Below are 17,528 nucleotides of genomic sequence, written 5' to 3'. Positions count from 1 at the left end.
GTGTGGTCAGAACAGTCTGGTGTGACCTGTATCAACATGCACCAGGGGTTGTGGCTCATTTCCATGGAAGCATGGCATTTATAACTCTTTGTTGTGTGTGACCATAACTGTCTGGTGTGACATGGATCAATGTGCACCAGGCGTTGTGCCCAAATTGACTCGGTGCCTCTCTCTTCCAAGAAGCTCCTCAGCTACATTCCTCCTCATTGTTAGTTCCTTTTGGGCCCTCCTTGTGGTGAACTACCTGCCCTGTCCTCACTCATCCCCGACATTGTATTGCCAGGTAGTATTGCCAAGACCGGCACTGGGGGGTGAGAGTATTTGACCGGGCTGAGGGAACACTTCCTCTGCTTTGTAGGATTGGGCTTCTGCTGGAAGGTACGTTACTGAATCCTTGGGTTGAACAAACTATTGCCCTTAGCTGCTTCTGCTCTGCATCCTAGCGGTGAACTTCCCACATGGTGGCCAAACCCCCCATTTGCCCACTGCCTCCTAATAAGTCCTGCTACCTACCCCTACCTTCTTCCCTGGGATACTGACTAAGTATGACTCTGGCCACGATCGGCCTAGTATCAGGGGGAGGGTGATTTCTCTCCAACCCGTGGGTGTGGGGCAGTCTTGATGACCTGGAGGGTGGAGGAAGAGTTGGACCACATGGTCTGCATTGTGCTATCAGTTGACCTGCCGGATATCACTTGCAATGCATTATGGTGCTGCTTGCTTGTGTATGCGAGTGTGTTTCATACAAACCTGCCTGATATCTGAGGCACAGCATATTGGTGCTGAGTGAGTGTGGGACATCTGCCCTGAGTACGGATGTAAAGCTACTATTCGTAAATGCCCTTTGTGAATTCCCAAATTCATAAATTTAGAAGTTTGGTCTATGTTTAGGCCCGTAGTCTGTAGCCAGATCAATAAAGACTGAAAACGGAAAACTGCTGCAGTAATGGTGTAAGCAAACAACTGTAGCCTCTACTTTAAATGTATCAGCACTCATTTGCTTTATGTTTTTAGACATACATGTAATTTGTATCATGTGAGCATGGTTAGCTAGGGCTACATCCAGTAACACGTTTTCTACCTAGGCTTAATGTAGAAATAATTTGCAGATTAAATAATTTGTTTATAACTTAAAATGAATAGAAACACATCAGGACACAGGTATTTCAGCAATGTATCTGCAGGTTCCTTTAACGTTGGAAAGTGAACACAGATATTGTAGTTTCTTGGTGCAATCAGCACATGACACTGTTAGCCTCAATGATTAAGGCAGTTGAGCTGAAAGACAAGTTAGAAAGTGGGCCTCTATTCTGCAGAGGTATGCATCCTGTCCAAGTACTGACCACAATCCTAGTCAGGGTAAGTCAGATACACATCCTAAATTAACCTGTGCTCACCCTTTGGTAGCTTGGCACTGAGCAGTCATGCTTAACTTAAGAGGAAATTTGTAAAGTATTGTGCAACACTTAATTACAGTAACACAATGAAAAAACACCACAAAAGGAATTTAGACAAATAGATAACACTTATCTGATTACAACAAGACCAAAATGACAAAAATTCAATACGAAGAAGTCTAGATATGGATTTTTTTAAAATAAATGAAAAAACAGTGCTTATAAGTCACTAGCAGTCAAAAGGTTTCTTGAGAGACCAGTGCAAGTGCAAAATCCATGCTGACCATGATGGAGGGTAAGCCGGCTAAAGACCCCATGCAGGGTATGCTAAAACAGTACCTTTGATGGAGCAGTGCGTCGATGGCGAGCACATGATGTGTTGATATTTCTACCACACTTGGGGCACTGCGTCGTCATTGGGCTCCATGGAAGTGAATGTGATGTGTCATCATCGGGCCACGCAGATCATTGTCGTTGGGCTGCAGTATCTGTGAAACCACAGTTTTTGGGCAGCCGCTACGTTGCCATTGGTAAGTGATGCACTGATTTGCTCCCACAATCGAGGCGATACATCACTTCTTGCAGGCTTTGACTTCAGAATCCACTTCTGAGGCCCAGGACTGGAGGCTCCTTAGGCAAGGGTAGGACTCATAGATGGCAGAGTCCAGCAGCACCAGGAGAATTGCAAGCAATCTTTGATGTCCCTGAGACTGCAGAAGAACAGTCGGAAAGACAACAGGCCCTTGGAGATCCTTGGTTTCAAGGAAGTAGAGAGCTAGTCCAGTCCTTGTCACTGCAGATAAGAAGCAGCAGGCAGCAGGCCAACACAGCAAAGCAAGCAGTAAAGTGGCAGTCCCTCCAACAGTACAGCGAGCAGTAGACCAACACAGCAATGCAATTGCAGAGTGGCACTCCCTCCTAGCAGCACAGCAATCCTTCTTCCTGGCTGAGTGTCCTTGGTTCCAGTAGAGGTCTGATTTGCTGGGGTTTGGGGTCCAGTACTTATACCCAAATGCGCCTTGAAATGGGAGAGACTTCACAGAGGCCTTTGAAGCTTACAATGTCCCTTCACTTCCCTTCCCTGCCTCCAGGCACTCTACAAGGGGCTAGGAGGCTCTGTGTGTGAGGAAAGGAATATCCCTATTTAGGTGTGTCAGCTCCTTCCACCCACCTAGCCCAGGAACGCCTATCAGCCTGGTGATGGGCCACCAGGATACAAATTTCACATGCAAGCTCCCTTTGTGTGTGACGGTCTAGAGGGAATGCACAAAGCCCAGCTGTCAACAACCCCAGAAGTGTATTCAGAGACAGGCAGAGGCACAGAATGGTTAAAGTAAGAAAATGACAACTACTTTCTAAAAGTGGCATTTTCAGACTTGCAATTTAAATCTGAACTCCATATTTCAATATTTTCCCAATTGGAAAGCAATGCTATCCTATGAGAGACAGGACTTGCAATAGTGAAAAACAAATGTAAGAGTTTTTCACTATCTGGACATGTTAAATTTAAAAGTGCATGTCCAGCTTTTTAAATACAGTGCACCCTGCCCTTGGGGTTAATTAGGGCCTACCTTAAAGGTGACTTACATGTAATAAAAAGGAAGATTTCGGTGTGGCAAGTGGGTACACTTGCCAGGTTGAAATGACAGTTTAAAACTGCACACTCCGGCTCTGCAGTGGCACGCCTGGGACTCATTTGAAAGGCTACTGTAGTGGGTGGCACAATCAGTGCTGCAGGCCCACTACTGGCATTTCATTTACAGACCCTGGGCCATTATAGTGAACTTTACTAGGGACTTAGAAGTAAATTAAATATGCTGATTGTGGATAAGCAAATGTTACCATGTTTAGTGTACAGAGTACCTGCACTTTAGCACTGGTCAGCAGTGGTAAGGTGCCTGGAATCCTAAAAGCCAATCATACAACATAAGTCAGAGGGCAAAATGTTCAGGGAAACCACGCCAAGGATGGCAGGTCTAACAAGATTAAATATGGCCATACACTTTTCTCAAAATTGAAGAAATGAGTCTAATTTCAGACACTGAAGAGAGCCAGTGGAATATAAATTAATCTCTCACATGTGGCAAAAGAACACATTGCACAATGTTCGAAAAGTTGTAATGCCATTGGGAACATCATCTGTGTGATTCTGATAAAAAACAAGATTGATAAGCCCCATCCTGACAAATCAAATTCTTCCTGAAGAATCGAAACCCTAAATATTCATAATCAATGCAATTATCCACGTTGGTAAATTCAACCTGACCAATGTATTTCATACCAGACCTGATTTAATAAGACTGTTTTTCCCCTGGATCACTTTAATCTTATGCACCAGCTGCCATTTTTCAGAGCAAAAAAAAAATCCCCTCCTCCTGGAAGTCCCCCTATTAAACAGTACACCCCAGCATTTTGTTCTCAAGCGATTTTCTGTTCCATGATCGCTTCCATTGTCTCTCTCTCTCTCCTTCGTCTTCCACTATACGTTTCTGTTTTCCTGCTCGGTTTTCCCTAAACTGTCCCTCTTTGTGTTCCTTCTCCCTCCTTGATAACTTTTCTCTCCTCTACTTCTCCCACCGCTGTCCTTCTCTTCCTTCGTCCCCTTCTAAAAAAATATAAGTAATTAATGGTGTTCCCGCTCCTTTCACCAGCAACAAAATCATACCCCAGCCCTCTTTCTCTAATGCATCTTTACTTCTCTCTCTCATGAATCTCCATTCACTTCTCTTCCACTTTGTGTGTAGGACGCTCTCTTCTCATTAGAATCAGAAGAGTTGCAGGACGACCTTGCTTTATTTCTGTTCTTCATTCCTATTTTTCCAGTCTTATTACAAAATCTGTATTTTTAATTTTAGATTTTTTTAAAATTCATTGCCATTTTTATCAGGCCATCTTCGTCACAAATTGACTTTTTCGGGAGCCTGTAGTTACGATTTAGCAGGCATGTGGTTATATTTTTGTCAGATGAAATGGCCAAAAGCCTTGCTGTCTCTCATACTTGACCATGGCTTCAGGAGGGGTATTTGGGGTGTGACACCTCCCAAATAAATGCATTACTGGCTTGGTAGTTGGATCAGTGGGCCCTGGGATGGGTCTGCTATGTATGTGTTGGTTTTTCTTATTCTCATATAATTAAGACGTTTTTTGGGATCGGGGGATAAACTATATACATTGAACTCTTTACCAAATAATGAGTGAGTCTGTAAGTAATCCTTGAAGGGTGTAAATGTACTACTGTTTGAAAATCACACACATAGCCAGTAGTAGGCTTAGAAAGCTACACCAGCCTCAAGTTTCCAGGCCTACTAATGACAATAATACACCTAAAGGTGATCGAACGAATGCTTGTAAATAGTCTGACTACAGGGAATCTCTGGGGATAGCATTCCAAACCATCGCTTTTTGCCGACTGTGCCACTCTGGATAGACACCTTTACCTAATGCAGATCACCACTGACCCTGTTCCACATGTCCATCGGAATCTTAGTCTTCCCATCCCTCCATCCTACCGACAGCAGCTTTTTTGATTGGAATATTTGAGATTCACATACCCCAATCTCAGTGACTAAGCTACGCTCAAGCTCATACTGACTAGCATAGAATGTGGATACCTAATAAACATGATTCTAGTAACACCTGTTTTAAAGCAAATGAAACTAAACACCAGCACCAGTTCAATTACACTGGTGTGATGTGTAAGGTGAACTCTGAGGCTTATGTTTAATGCCTGATATCTTCTATAACAGCTGCTTTTTCTATAATGACATGGCTATTTCGCTGGACAATGCTATGCTCGTTCGATGTTTATTTGGGTTCTCTAGATGGACTATTGCAGCAAAACCTACACATGCCTTTGGGACAGGTTTCTTCAAAAAATGGTAAAGAAATGAAATCAAGAACTACACAAATATTGGTGTTAGCCACATGTATGTTTTGCACTGGAAATGAAAAGTAGCACAAAAGTTTTCTATGTCGTTAAAGGACTGATGAAGGAGGACAAGAGACGAAAATTATCACTGGGAACGTCATTGCAGTTTGGGACTATTTTGGGGAGAAATTAAGAACTTATTAAATCATATGTCCTTTTCGTCCTGACTTGAAGGATACATATTTCTAACGCAAAGGCACGTTCACCTGAAGACCTAGATCATGTGCGGGAATAATACATTTATATACCAACTAAGTTTTGGTATGATGAAGCTGATTGGGAAAATGAATCCATGAATTGTAAATTCGTTTGTATAAAGTCATTAATGTTTAAAGTTTACCAAAAGTGGCACCATATATTAATGGGCCATTTGAAATGTTAAAGAAAGAACACATATCAATCAATGAACAAGAAAATGTTTAGAGTTAATGCCTCTTAAGAAATGAAGTTAAAGAGATATTTGAAGTTTACTTGGAATTCATTTAACTTGTTCAGAAACCAAAACAATACAAATGAATAGGACCCCTTAAATTGTTTATAGCAGTACTTACATTCTGATCTGTTCTATTCTAGTCAGCATTTGCGGAGCGCATAGCTACCCGGAGGAATCCCAGGGCTAGGAGTGCAACACAGAGTCGCCAAAGAGCCCTCGAGGGGGCAACTGTCAAAAAGCCAAGATTTTAGTAGTTTAGAGAATGGAAATTTCAGATTAGCTGTCCTCGGAGTGAGGGGAGGGAATTCCAAAGTTTGGTCGCATAATATCTGAAAGATCACACACTTCTGTCTGTGGTATAGGGGAGATCAGGGGTGGAAAGATCAAAGGCCCTTTGTCGTGGAATGCCCTCTGGGCCATACTGAGGGCTTTGAATGTATGTATGTAGTATTTATAAAGCGTGTTCCGGCCAAAAAGCATCGAAGCGCTAACAAAAGGTGAGGGACGCGAGACACTAAGCAGAAGGGGGAAATCGTGACCAGCAATTATCGCGGAAATAACCATGTTTTAACTGACTTCCTGAATTTTAAGTAGCTATGTTCCTTTCTTATTTCCAAAGGGAGCGAGTTCCAGCACTTAGCTGCAGCCACCGTGAAGGCTTTATCGTCCCATTTAGCTTTGTTGGTACGGGTAAATACAGAAACCTACTTATATACACACTACACAGCAACCCTCTAGGACAGAAACCTACTTATATACACACTGCACAGCAACCCTCTAGGACAAACAACACATACACCACTACATTGACACGTGGCCAGGAACACACTGATGTTGTGACACTGCTAGGCATGTTTGATATCCTCACCCATTTGGATAAACAACTATGGACAAATGACAGATCCAAATAACAGATGCCTCTCCATAGACACAAGGGAACAATTTAAAACAACACAATGACAATAACATGGCCTCAACTGGCAGTACAAACTTGGAAGGTTAATCTTTCAAAATCACATCAAGAACACCCAATCAAACACCCTTCCAAGCAATAAGTACTGTGTAAGGGGTGTGTAATGTGTTTTGCTGCAGGCCAAACACCATGATACACATAGCATGATGATGACTACAATGAAGGTGACATGGAATCATTGAGGCTGTACCAATATCTCACACCACTCCTGCTCTGACATTGCCCACTACCAATAAGCAAGTGGACTGTGCTAAGAACACATATTGATGTGACAATATTGAAAGTGCATATTCCTACACATACGGATTGAGACAATTACACATATAAACAACAGATGTACAAGCATATGGACCTTCTGACCTGTAATTGACAACCTCAAAACAAAGTTATGAACCAGAACATGTTCAGTAGTATAGGTACACATTTGAACCTGAGTCGACTTGGCAAGAACTGAGAAATAGGTCTGCAGAGAATTTGTCACACATGGGATATTTGTGCATTGTCAATTGTCAACACGTCAGTGCTGACAACTTATGGAGATGTGCTGTACATTGTCACCTTGCCAAATCTAAGTGCCTCACTGATGTTTAACTAATTCTATTGCATATGTTATATTGGATGGAATTGATTCTGTGTATGGAAGTATCATGTCACCCCCAGTTAAGACACAAGGACACCTCTTTCACATGACATAATGCAAGGGAGTACACAATGTACTGCAACTCTACAAAAATACCGCTGACATCCGGTCAATCAGCCAAACCAGTTCAGATAAGGAAACAACCCAATGCTGATGGTACATCCTAGAAGCCTAGGATTCCACACAATAACACAAACACTGATGAGTCACAGACAACACAAGAGAACAACTGCCATGCAAAGTGATAATCATGGTGCAAGCAACATCAACATTTTCTCACTCATTTTCTCTTTCAGCTGATCAGGGGTATGGGATCCAGCCATGGATCATGACCCCATTAGCAAACCCAAGCACGGCAGCAGAGCATGCCTATAATGAGGCACATCAGAGGACACGCACCATAGTCGAGAGGACCTTTGGCATCCTGAAGTCAAGATTCAGGTGCCTCAACATCACCGGAGGCAGCCTCCTATACTCACCTGAAATGGTGTGAAAAATAATTTTGACTTGTGCCATCCTGCACAACATATGTGAAAGGAGGAACATTCCCCTATATGAACCCGACCCACAAATGCCTGAAGAGGAGGAAGAGGAGGAAGCTGTCCATCAACATGAGGGGGACCATCCAACCACAGCTGCAGGATTGCGTTGGTGCAACATATTGTCCAGAATTTATTTGAACTCTACTCACCATTACCACGGTCTTACCATATGTCAATAAACACTTATTCTATTCACTATATCATGGTCTGGCTAATCATTTTTGTATAACATTATCCCTAAGAATCATAATCAGAGTGTAGCCTCATGGAGTTTTGCAGAAATACAGATTAGGATACAGAAAAATCCACATCATATTTGATGGGTATAAATGTACACCCAACTTCACACACACTGTAAATGACATATCATGTCCATTTCACATTTGAAGGTCAATATCAGAGGAGCACAGCTATTTCACACATACATGTTGGCATCATGGTTCATTGCAGCATATGGCACACAACTAAGACACCATCAATCACTAAGGAAAAAATGCCTCATGCATGGGGGAGAGGATGTGCTATTGCATTAGTAACAAGAAGGTATGACCAGACACTTGACAGCAGTAAGTGTTACATCAGCTATATGTGTGAAAAGAAATCCATGTAAGCAGCAAATGTATAGCATGAGTGCCCCAGGTATGACTAGCATTGCTCACAAGACATCCCCTGCACATGCCATCCCAGGTCATAAGTCCTGTCACTGCCATGTTCCCTGTCTCACTTCACCCTTCCTCAGAGGGCCCTGGAAATGGAATATTTGTACTCAGATAATCCCTCATCTACACACACCCAGACTCACATTCTGACTCCAGTGTGCTTCCCTCTTTAGCATGGTATGCCATAGTCATTGTTCTTCTATCTGCATGGACTTTTGGTTGAATAATGCACTGCCTTGTAGTCTGTAGGACCTGAAATAACCTGTACATTGCTTACCATGTGAAAGGTACGGTTGGCCATTTGAAATTGGTTCTCACCTACAGGACTTGAGACTGAAGCTGCACACACCTGCGAGCACCTCCATGCAGACCAGCCATTTGAACATGCACTGCCCTTACAGCTGCCTGGAACGGCATAGAAACTGCCATTATATGTATAACACTGTTATGCATTGCCGTATAAATCACTTGTGTAACACAGGCCTTGGGTTATTGTGTTACGTTACAACACACAGGACAAATACAGTTTTCATTTTCCACAGTGTTGTTCCAGCTTTGACCAGTCTCAGTCTGCTCACTGTGTATTTGCCTTGTTCATTTTTGTTCCTGATTGACCCTGCATCCTGTTAGCCTGACTGGTTCCTGTCTTTGCATCACCATAAAGGTTCCTGTGGCCACATTTATCTCATAGTTGCTTTCTATGCCCTCACTCTCCTCCTCGTGTATTGTGTCATGTAGGTCTACAATGAGTACTCAAATACATTGTATAGCGTAATCAGTTTACTTATCGTATCATAAGGTGGAACTTGTCTTCAAATAGCCTAATCATGGCCCATCCCTTGTCTGGGTTTCATGTATGCATGAGTGACAAATAATGACAGTGTACCATGGCTTAATGCATGGATTGGGTTTGGTGCCTCCAGCACAATAAACGTCAGATAATGAGCATGAAATGTCAACACATGTTTGTACCCTGACAGTCCACACAATGATTCACATTGCCCCCAACATATTGATGGGGCTTGCGTGGTGAATAGCTGTGAGATTAATCAGTACAAAAGCGCTGATGTTCCCGGCTGCAGTGAGAATTTTAGAGGCCACCCAGTGTACAAAGATTCCTGATCCATTAACCATGTCAGCATACCAAGGTTACCCTGTTGTCAGTCTTATAAAACGTCTGCATTGCCATAGCTGGACTAGCCCCATGTGTGTTCTCAATTCCTCTTTGGCTTTCCTTCAATTCAGCTGTGAAGGATATTTTGTAAATGCAGGAAATGGCTCCACAGACTCATGACTAGACCTGCACGTAACTGTGACAACATGGACCCCAATAATGACTCAGGCTACACATGGCCCCACACACTTGAACTGGACACCTTTGTGCAATTAACCACTGGAAATATGTGCACACATGCTGCTTGGTCTGCTGGTCCTCCACTGCCACAGGAGAAACATGGCTCATTTATATGACTCAAACTGTGGCGTGACATGACATTTGTAGATTGGTTTTGGTACTCGGTGTCACAAACACCGTACCCACATAGCATTTTCCAATGCCTGACTCATGGGTAGTATACAAACAAGTGCCCAGGAAGTGGTATCCAACATTTAAGGACATGTGATGGTCTAGTCTTGGAACTTTGCCATGATCAACCGCCTTCTATCTATCCTGCGCATGGTTTGTCATTAGTGATGCTTATGTCCCAAAAAACCTGGGAAGTTCACACAGCATTTGTTGCTACGTGTATGACAAACATTTCCTTTCTCATTTCCACACCGAATAGCATCTGATGGTTGGCCACATTGAGAATACATACAAGCAGATTTGAGAAAACGAGTCTTGTGATGTTCACACAGTGGGACAACTACATTAGTAAGAGCCAATTCACACACATTGACACACAGTCATTGAGTTACTGTACTGAGTTGCGTAGCCTTGCTATCCTCTATTGATGCAAAACATGCCCAAACTGGGTAATACCTATTTGTATTCCACACGTTTGGCCACCTATTGCGTCAGTGAAGAGTGCAAATCCGGTACAACAACTAGAGGATCATGGTCCGCAGTAGTATGATCTGTCACATGTGCCCATACACTGGAATGCACAATGTAGGTGCAAACAGCCTATCTCTGTATTGTCACACCTGTCATGTACTATTAAAATTGAGAAATGACCCAAACCCAGTCAAAGACAGAAATTTTTACGCATACTTGTCAAAAAAGATGCACATTTGTCAAGAAATGCTGCATATGCGTAGAAAAATGACACTCACTACCATGATACATCCATTGGTCCTGAGCCGTAATTCCCACACTGCATCCCATGAAATTGGTGAACTATGACAAATATTTGAAAATATGGATGCGGGGTAATTTCTAAGCATGTGCGTCAGAAAAAAATGATGCATAGACTAAGAGTTATAAAATTTTGACGCATAAGAATAATAATGCACCGCATTTGAGTCAGGAAGTGATGTAATAGGATATCCTGTTTACAGAATTGGTACAGTGGATGCACTTTCACTTTCACTTTGCAGTCTGTGATATTTCCTGACTGTGTGGCTGTGTTTTGACTTGTCTCTGTGCATTTTGTGAATTTGTCTCCTGTGTGGTCTTTAAATTGTCTTTTGGTATTTCCTAAGTGTCTGTGTTATCCTGTGTAAGTGTATTTTTGTAATTTCTGGTGTCTAAATTTATCTCTGTACTGTTGGGAGTCTGTTGTTGGTAGGGTTAGTTTGGGGATAGTTGGGCTGTTTTAGTGTTAATTTGTTTTCATTTGCCTCTCCTACTTTCCCTTTATTATCCTCTGTACCCCTTTATTACATTTTTGTTTTTCAAGCATGTTGGGTAGGCCACGTCTCGGTAGGATGGGAGAGGAGGAGCTGGGGGGATTTATTTGGCTGGTGTGCCACTTCCTACCATCAGTAATTGAAGCAGGTGGCCATGTGATACAGGGGTATCACACAGAGGCAAGGAGGCTCCGGTGGGCAAAGGTCCTGTACCATCTTCAAAGAATCTACAACACACTGTGCAATGACCACCAGCTGAAACACCATTGGGCTGACCTGGTTGCCAGGGAGCAAGACCTGCTGGACCACCTGGGGACTGTGATTGGTAGCCCTGTTGGTGAGTACAAATCAGAGTAATGTGCACATTTGGATACTCTGTAGTGACAGTAGCAGATTTGTTCAAATGCTGCAGGCAATGTTTTTGGACATGTGGAATGCAAGTTAAACATACAGTTGGCGTGTGTTATACAATAATTCCTACACATTACCGTAATTTGTTGACGCAACAGCTGCACTAACTTACAAAACACAACAGGAGCCTGTAAATTAGTGCTGCCTTCATGTCAATAGATGATGCAAATGTGGCTCTAACATATGTTTTATGCATATAAACATGGTCTGTGAGTGTACCAGGAAAGACATGTATTTAATCCAGATATTTTCAAGAACTAATGTGTCCCTCAATTATCTCTGATACATGTCTGAACTGTATTCTGACACATACGTAACAAGTTATATCTGACCTCAGGTAACATCTTAGACTGATATTTGGACTTGGTTGTGCCACAATGAAATTAGGGATGGATGCCAAATGTAATGCACACGGGTTCATATCAAAATGTTTTGAGCAACTTACCATAGCTGTGGCACATAAAATGAAGCAAATGATACAAATTGAGGAGTAACAACTATTCCTGGCCCACTGTACATTGTACCTGTGTGTTTTACATTGGTCTTAGTCACAATAGCTGGCCCCAAGCTAATGCTTTTGCCATCTGTGTTACTCTATTGCCATGTACTTCTTGTCAGTTATGGGATCATCATGGGATACATGACGTTGGGGAATGCATGATCACAATGGATTAATTGCATGATGTCATGCAAGGGACCACTGACCAATTCCATCATACATGTAAAGTTGACTAATACTTAGCTAGTTTAGTTTGGGACACCATGCTGATCAAGTGCAGCATATGTTTAATAACTAACCTCCCAGTATGAAGGCTATCACTGCCATGGGTTTATGCTAAGATCAGTAGACCATCATTCCTGAGAAGGGTCTCATTCCGAAGGTACATACAAATTGAAAATTACATTATCATTATTGACACACTGGTACATTTGCTAAACCATGTATTAATAAAATCACGGTGTCAGTTTGCTATAGATCCGCTGACCAACCAAATTGGTAAATGTAAGATGATGAATGTGGCTTATCTGATTTCCGAAACCCATATTGGGTAAACAGGGCAATGAGAGACATTTCAGGTGCAATGACTACACCTGTGCCCATGCAGTCTGTCATGGATGAATCCAATATACACTGTCAACATATATCTCCTTGTTGTATCCAAATATAAAAACTGCTCAATCCATGGCTGGCCTCAAACTGTCACCAAATAATGCACAGGATCCCTGCCATTATGGTGTCATCTGGGGCATATGCGGCTCAGGGTAACCTTTTAATGTAGCATATGTAACCTAGACACAACACAGGCCCTACATGTAAGGGACCATAGAAAGCATGATAAATCATGCCCTTAATTCAACCCACAGGTGCGTTTCACAGTAAAGTATTGTCCTTTGATGCCCAAGTCACAATACCTGAGTGACTGGTATTGCAGTCCTCCAGGAAAGTGGCTCTGCATGTCTCTCATGGATACACATGAGAGGAATACACACCATAAATGAGTCTGCAAACAAATGATGGAGCCGGTTTGCAACCACATGATAGTTAGGGCCACTGCATGTGTGTAGAAGTGTGTATCACTCACTGGAGTGCCCGGGTCTGTACATGTTTGCAGTGGTATGACGGATGCAGTATCATCATGCCTGAGAGGATTGACTTTCTGATTAAATCTTACACACAGTAATTGTATTTGGAAGTGTTGTACAGTGCACAGACATTGAGCACATTTCTCCCTTCCATGCTTGACAGGTGGACCTGCCCCCTACAATATCGTAGAGGTGGCTCGATTTGCGGACCCAGACATCTTCAGTAAGTGTTGATATTTCTGTTCTGTGTTGTGTTTGCTGCTGTTGTGTGACTGACTCCTGTGTGTTGGACACATAGCAAGGTATGATGCGCTGGTCAATGATCGGATATGTTCCTTGAGTGGAGTCTCATTTTTTTTTCCATCTTTGAGTTGGGCATTCATTAGCGTATAGTCATATTTTGGGACTGTAGGCACAGCCATGTGAATAGGGTGACTTTTGAGGATAATACTTATATTAAGAAAATGTAGCGGGGACCATATTTATGATTTAGTCAGCAAGTCCGACCCTGAATCTCACAGAATAGGGATGCCAAAGTCTTACCCACAGACTTGAGCGTCCCTATTCACTAATGAACATGTTTGACTGTATGTTTGACTTCCTAGCAGCATGCAGCTCCACATGTTGTGCTACGTGTATGAGGCACTTGAGTACAATGGCCTCTGTGTGCATGCAGCTCATGGCCAGATGTGTGCTTGCATATATCTGCTTGTTGTAAGTCATGTGTTACTGGTATGAAATGATGTTGACAATTGTCTGCATTTCCAAACATAAATGTGGATGGGATTTTTTTTTTTAACAGCTGCCAATATGAATCCCATCCAGATTTGGGAGATTCAGTGCCAGGTGATGCTTTACTGCCACATTCTGGATGTGGAGTCTGGGTTCCGCAACATGGCAAGGCGTTATCGCTATGAAAGAGCCTCTGGAGTGTGGAGGGCATTTGCCCAAGGGGGCCCTTCCGTGTCCACCACAGCCACCACCACCACCAGCGCCACCACTACAACCCAGGTGGCACCTACCAAAGCAGGCACCTTTGCTGGACCATCAACCTCCACTGCTCCAGGACCTATCACAGCACCACCTGCACCTCCTCCTACACGCATGGCACCGACAAGGGGGCATACATCTTCAACTGGCACCCAGACCACCCCTGCTGCAGTCATTGACCTAGCAGATTTTCAGCGGATGCAACGGAATATTGACCGTATGTTGAGAAAAATGAACAGGCTGCAGAAGGAGGTGGCACAAGTGAATAGGAGGGTGCGTGCCATAAGGAAGACCCTGCAAAGGGCGAACTTGTACACATTTTACCCTCAGCCATGATTCCCTCCCCTCCCCCCTCTTTCCTGGTTCTTTTCATTAGTGCGTTTAGGGGGCTTAGTGTTAGGTTAGAATAGGCTATTAGTTATTTAGTAGTAGTGGGTGGGGTGTGGAGGTATGATACTTTTAATATCTGTTTTTTTATTATGTGTGTGGGTGGGGATGATGTTGGGGTTTTGGTGTTTAAAAAATATATATATATAAAATATAAAAATACAAAAAATATATATTTGTTTAGGATAAGATTGTATGTGTTTAGGTTAGTATATGTTGTCCTCCATGTGTCCCTTCTTATAAGGGGGGGTGGGGGATTGATGTTTAGAGTGTTTAGTTAAATGTGATAAGTTTAGCTTCGGTTAGTTAGGGCCAGTTGTGGGTAATGTGTAATTAGGATAGGTTAGGTTAGGGAAGGTGTTTCCCCTAGTTTTAGCTTCTGTTTTTACTGTTAAATAAATATTTAGGTAACCCTTTACAGTATGTGTCACATGCTTGAGGATCAGGGCATTGGCATGGCCAAACAGTGTCTCCTTAGTATTAGCTTTTGTGTCCCATCCTGCAACCAACTCCCAATTGATCTGTTACATTGCCAACTACACCAGAGCTACTTTGCTAAAATTCTGCCATCCATTGCACCCTCCACTCAAGGTTACTATGCATCCCAAAGTGTTGTTATTTTTTTATGTATGTTTTCAATCTCACATACTTTGTGACCAGAATTGGTATTGAGGACACTGTGTTAAGTCTGCCTGCAGCCTGATGTCCAAGCGAAGCCTTATAAGGTGAGTGGTAGTATCATCTCATGTAGTATGGTATACATAACTTACACCTATCATTTGTTACATTGTGCAGCCAGGTTACATATTTGTACGTACACTCAGACACATCCATTCCTGCTGTATGGTGTGTGTTAGGAAAACTTTGGGTCAAATGTCACATATGTAAATTTTGGCTTAAAGAAAAAGTTGAAGGCAATATTTTTTGGCTTAGACATCCCTTGAGGAAGCGTTATTCTGTCAAACACAGCATTATGGTGTATAGTTTCTATTATCCTCAGAATTAACCCTCAGGAAGGGCAGATGATGGTACAATCCAGACCACAGTGCACAGTTATCTGCCAACATTCTTTCAGGTCAGTTGTATTGACAATCTATAATCATTGGCCTGAGGTAAACATCACTGATGGCCATCACGGTTGATATGTCACATTACACTGAGACAAAGTTGTTGTGTAAGTGCTATTTATTTTAAAGTGCTGCAGTGCTATATGTACATTGTCCATGATTGTGAGCCCATTAAAAGGACATGTCATTGGACATGCTGGGGTGAAGTGTCAGACAGTGCAGAGGGACAGGATTTGCCAATGAGTTTGTGAGAGACAATCGCAGAGCAGGGTGACGAGATAAACAGTGGGCTGAAGAACAGTGCTTGAGTACAGCTTTTGCAAGACTGGCATGTTACAAAGCACAGGACCTTGGTTATAGGTGGCCATGTGGCAGGGACTAGTGCTACCGGGTACTCTTACAGGTGAAGGTGATCTGTTCCACGTCTTCATCTTCTGATGTGTGTGTTGTCTCCTCTGTCCTTGGTGGTGGTGGTTGTGAAGGGGGCAACACACACCTCAGTGTTTGAAGACTTGGAGTCTGACATCCCGGTAGCTGCCAACTGTGGGGCTATTAAGGGCAGTACTGCAGCAAGGAGGAGCTGCTGGTTCTTAAGTATAGCAGCCACATCACTGTGGTAGGCAGCCAGGTAGGCCCTGAGGGGGTCAATATTGCATTCCTGCACACATTGACAGGATTGTTGTTGTAGGTGTTGTGTCAACTCTCTTACAGCTGTGCTGATTTACTTCACAGTTTTTTTGAATTCCTGCAAGATTGATGTTCGCCCTTGCATGGCTGCTGCCTGTTCTGCAGTTGACATCATGCACAAACGCACCCCCTCTAGGCTGGCTGCCATATTTTCCATCCCCACCCGCACCTCCTTGGCCAGCTCCCGCTGTACTCCAACTACAGTTCTCTCAAAGCTGGTGCCAGTGTCGTCAGAGTCTTCAGCTGGGTTAGAGCTGGCAGGTCGTACTACTGGGGTGGTGGGTGGGTCCTCTGTGATAGCTGCTAGTTCTGTGCTCCTCCTTGTGACTGAAGGTGGGGTCGGGAGGGTCCCAAGGACATCTTGGAGGGTCTGCTGGCTGATGTTTGTCAGCTCGTCATCCATGTCAGCAGGGAAGTCCAGGACAGGCATATCTGCAGGAGAGCCATTGTCCTCTGCAATGAGATATGGTACAATTAGTGTGTCTGTGTTGTGGGATTTGTAATGTGACGTGTCTGCCTTCCTATTTGTTGCACATTGTGATCTTGGTTCTGGTTCATTACTCCTGTCTTTCATATTATCATACTCCCAGGCCTATGCCCCACCTGCATGTCATATGTATTGTCGTCAGTTTGGGGACTTGTCAGCATCACATCCCCTAGGTTTTGGTTCTGGCCAAATTGTGAAGTGCCACCTTCTTGTCCTACTCAACCCTCTGTCTACTTCCATTCTCATGGTGAGGCCTTTTACTGGCTGTGGGTGTTCTGGTGGCACTTGCACCACACTTAATCTGGAACTGACCCAGTCACATCCACCTATATGTTGCTGAGACCTAGCATATACTATGTATTGCATTTGCATGGCATGATACGGGCGTCAGCATTGGTAGTGTACTGCTGATGTTGGGAAATGTGTGCTACATTGGATTGCACTGACGGTCCTAGCAGTGTCCAGTTCCTCCTCTGACTGTGCGTGTGTATTGCACTAGTCAGTTACATATGTCCTCCCCCTCCATGCTCTTTTTCTGAGCAGTAGGACATTT

The sequence above is a fragment of the Pleurodeles waltl genome, chromosome 3_1, assembly GCF_031143425.1.
Source record: "Pleurodeles waltl isolate 20211129_DDA chromosome 3_1, aPleWal1.hap1.20221129, whole genome shotgun sequence".
Lineage (NCBI taxonomy): Eukaryota > Metazoa > Chordata > Amphibia > Caudata > Salamandridae > Pleurodeles > Pleurodeles waltl.
Note: the sequence above shows the minus strand (reverse complement) of the source record.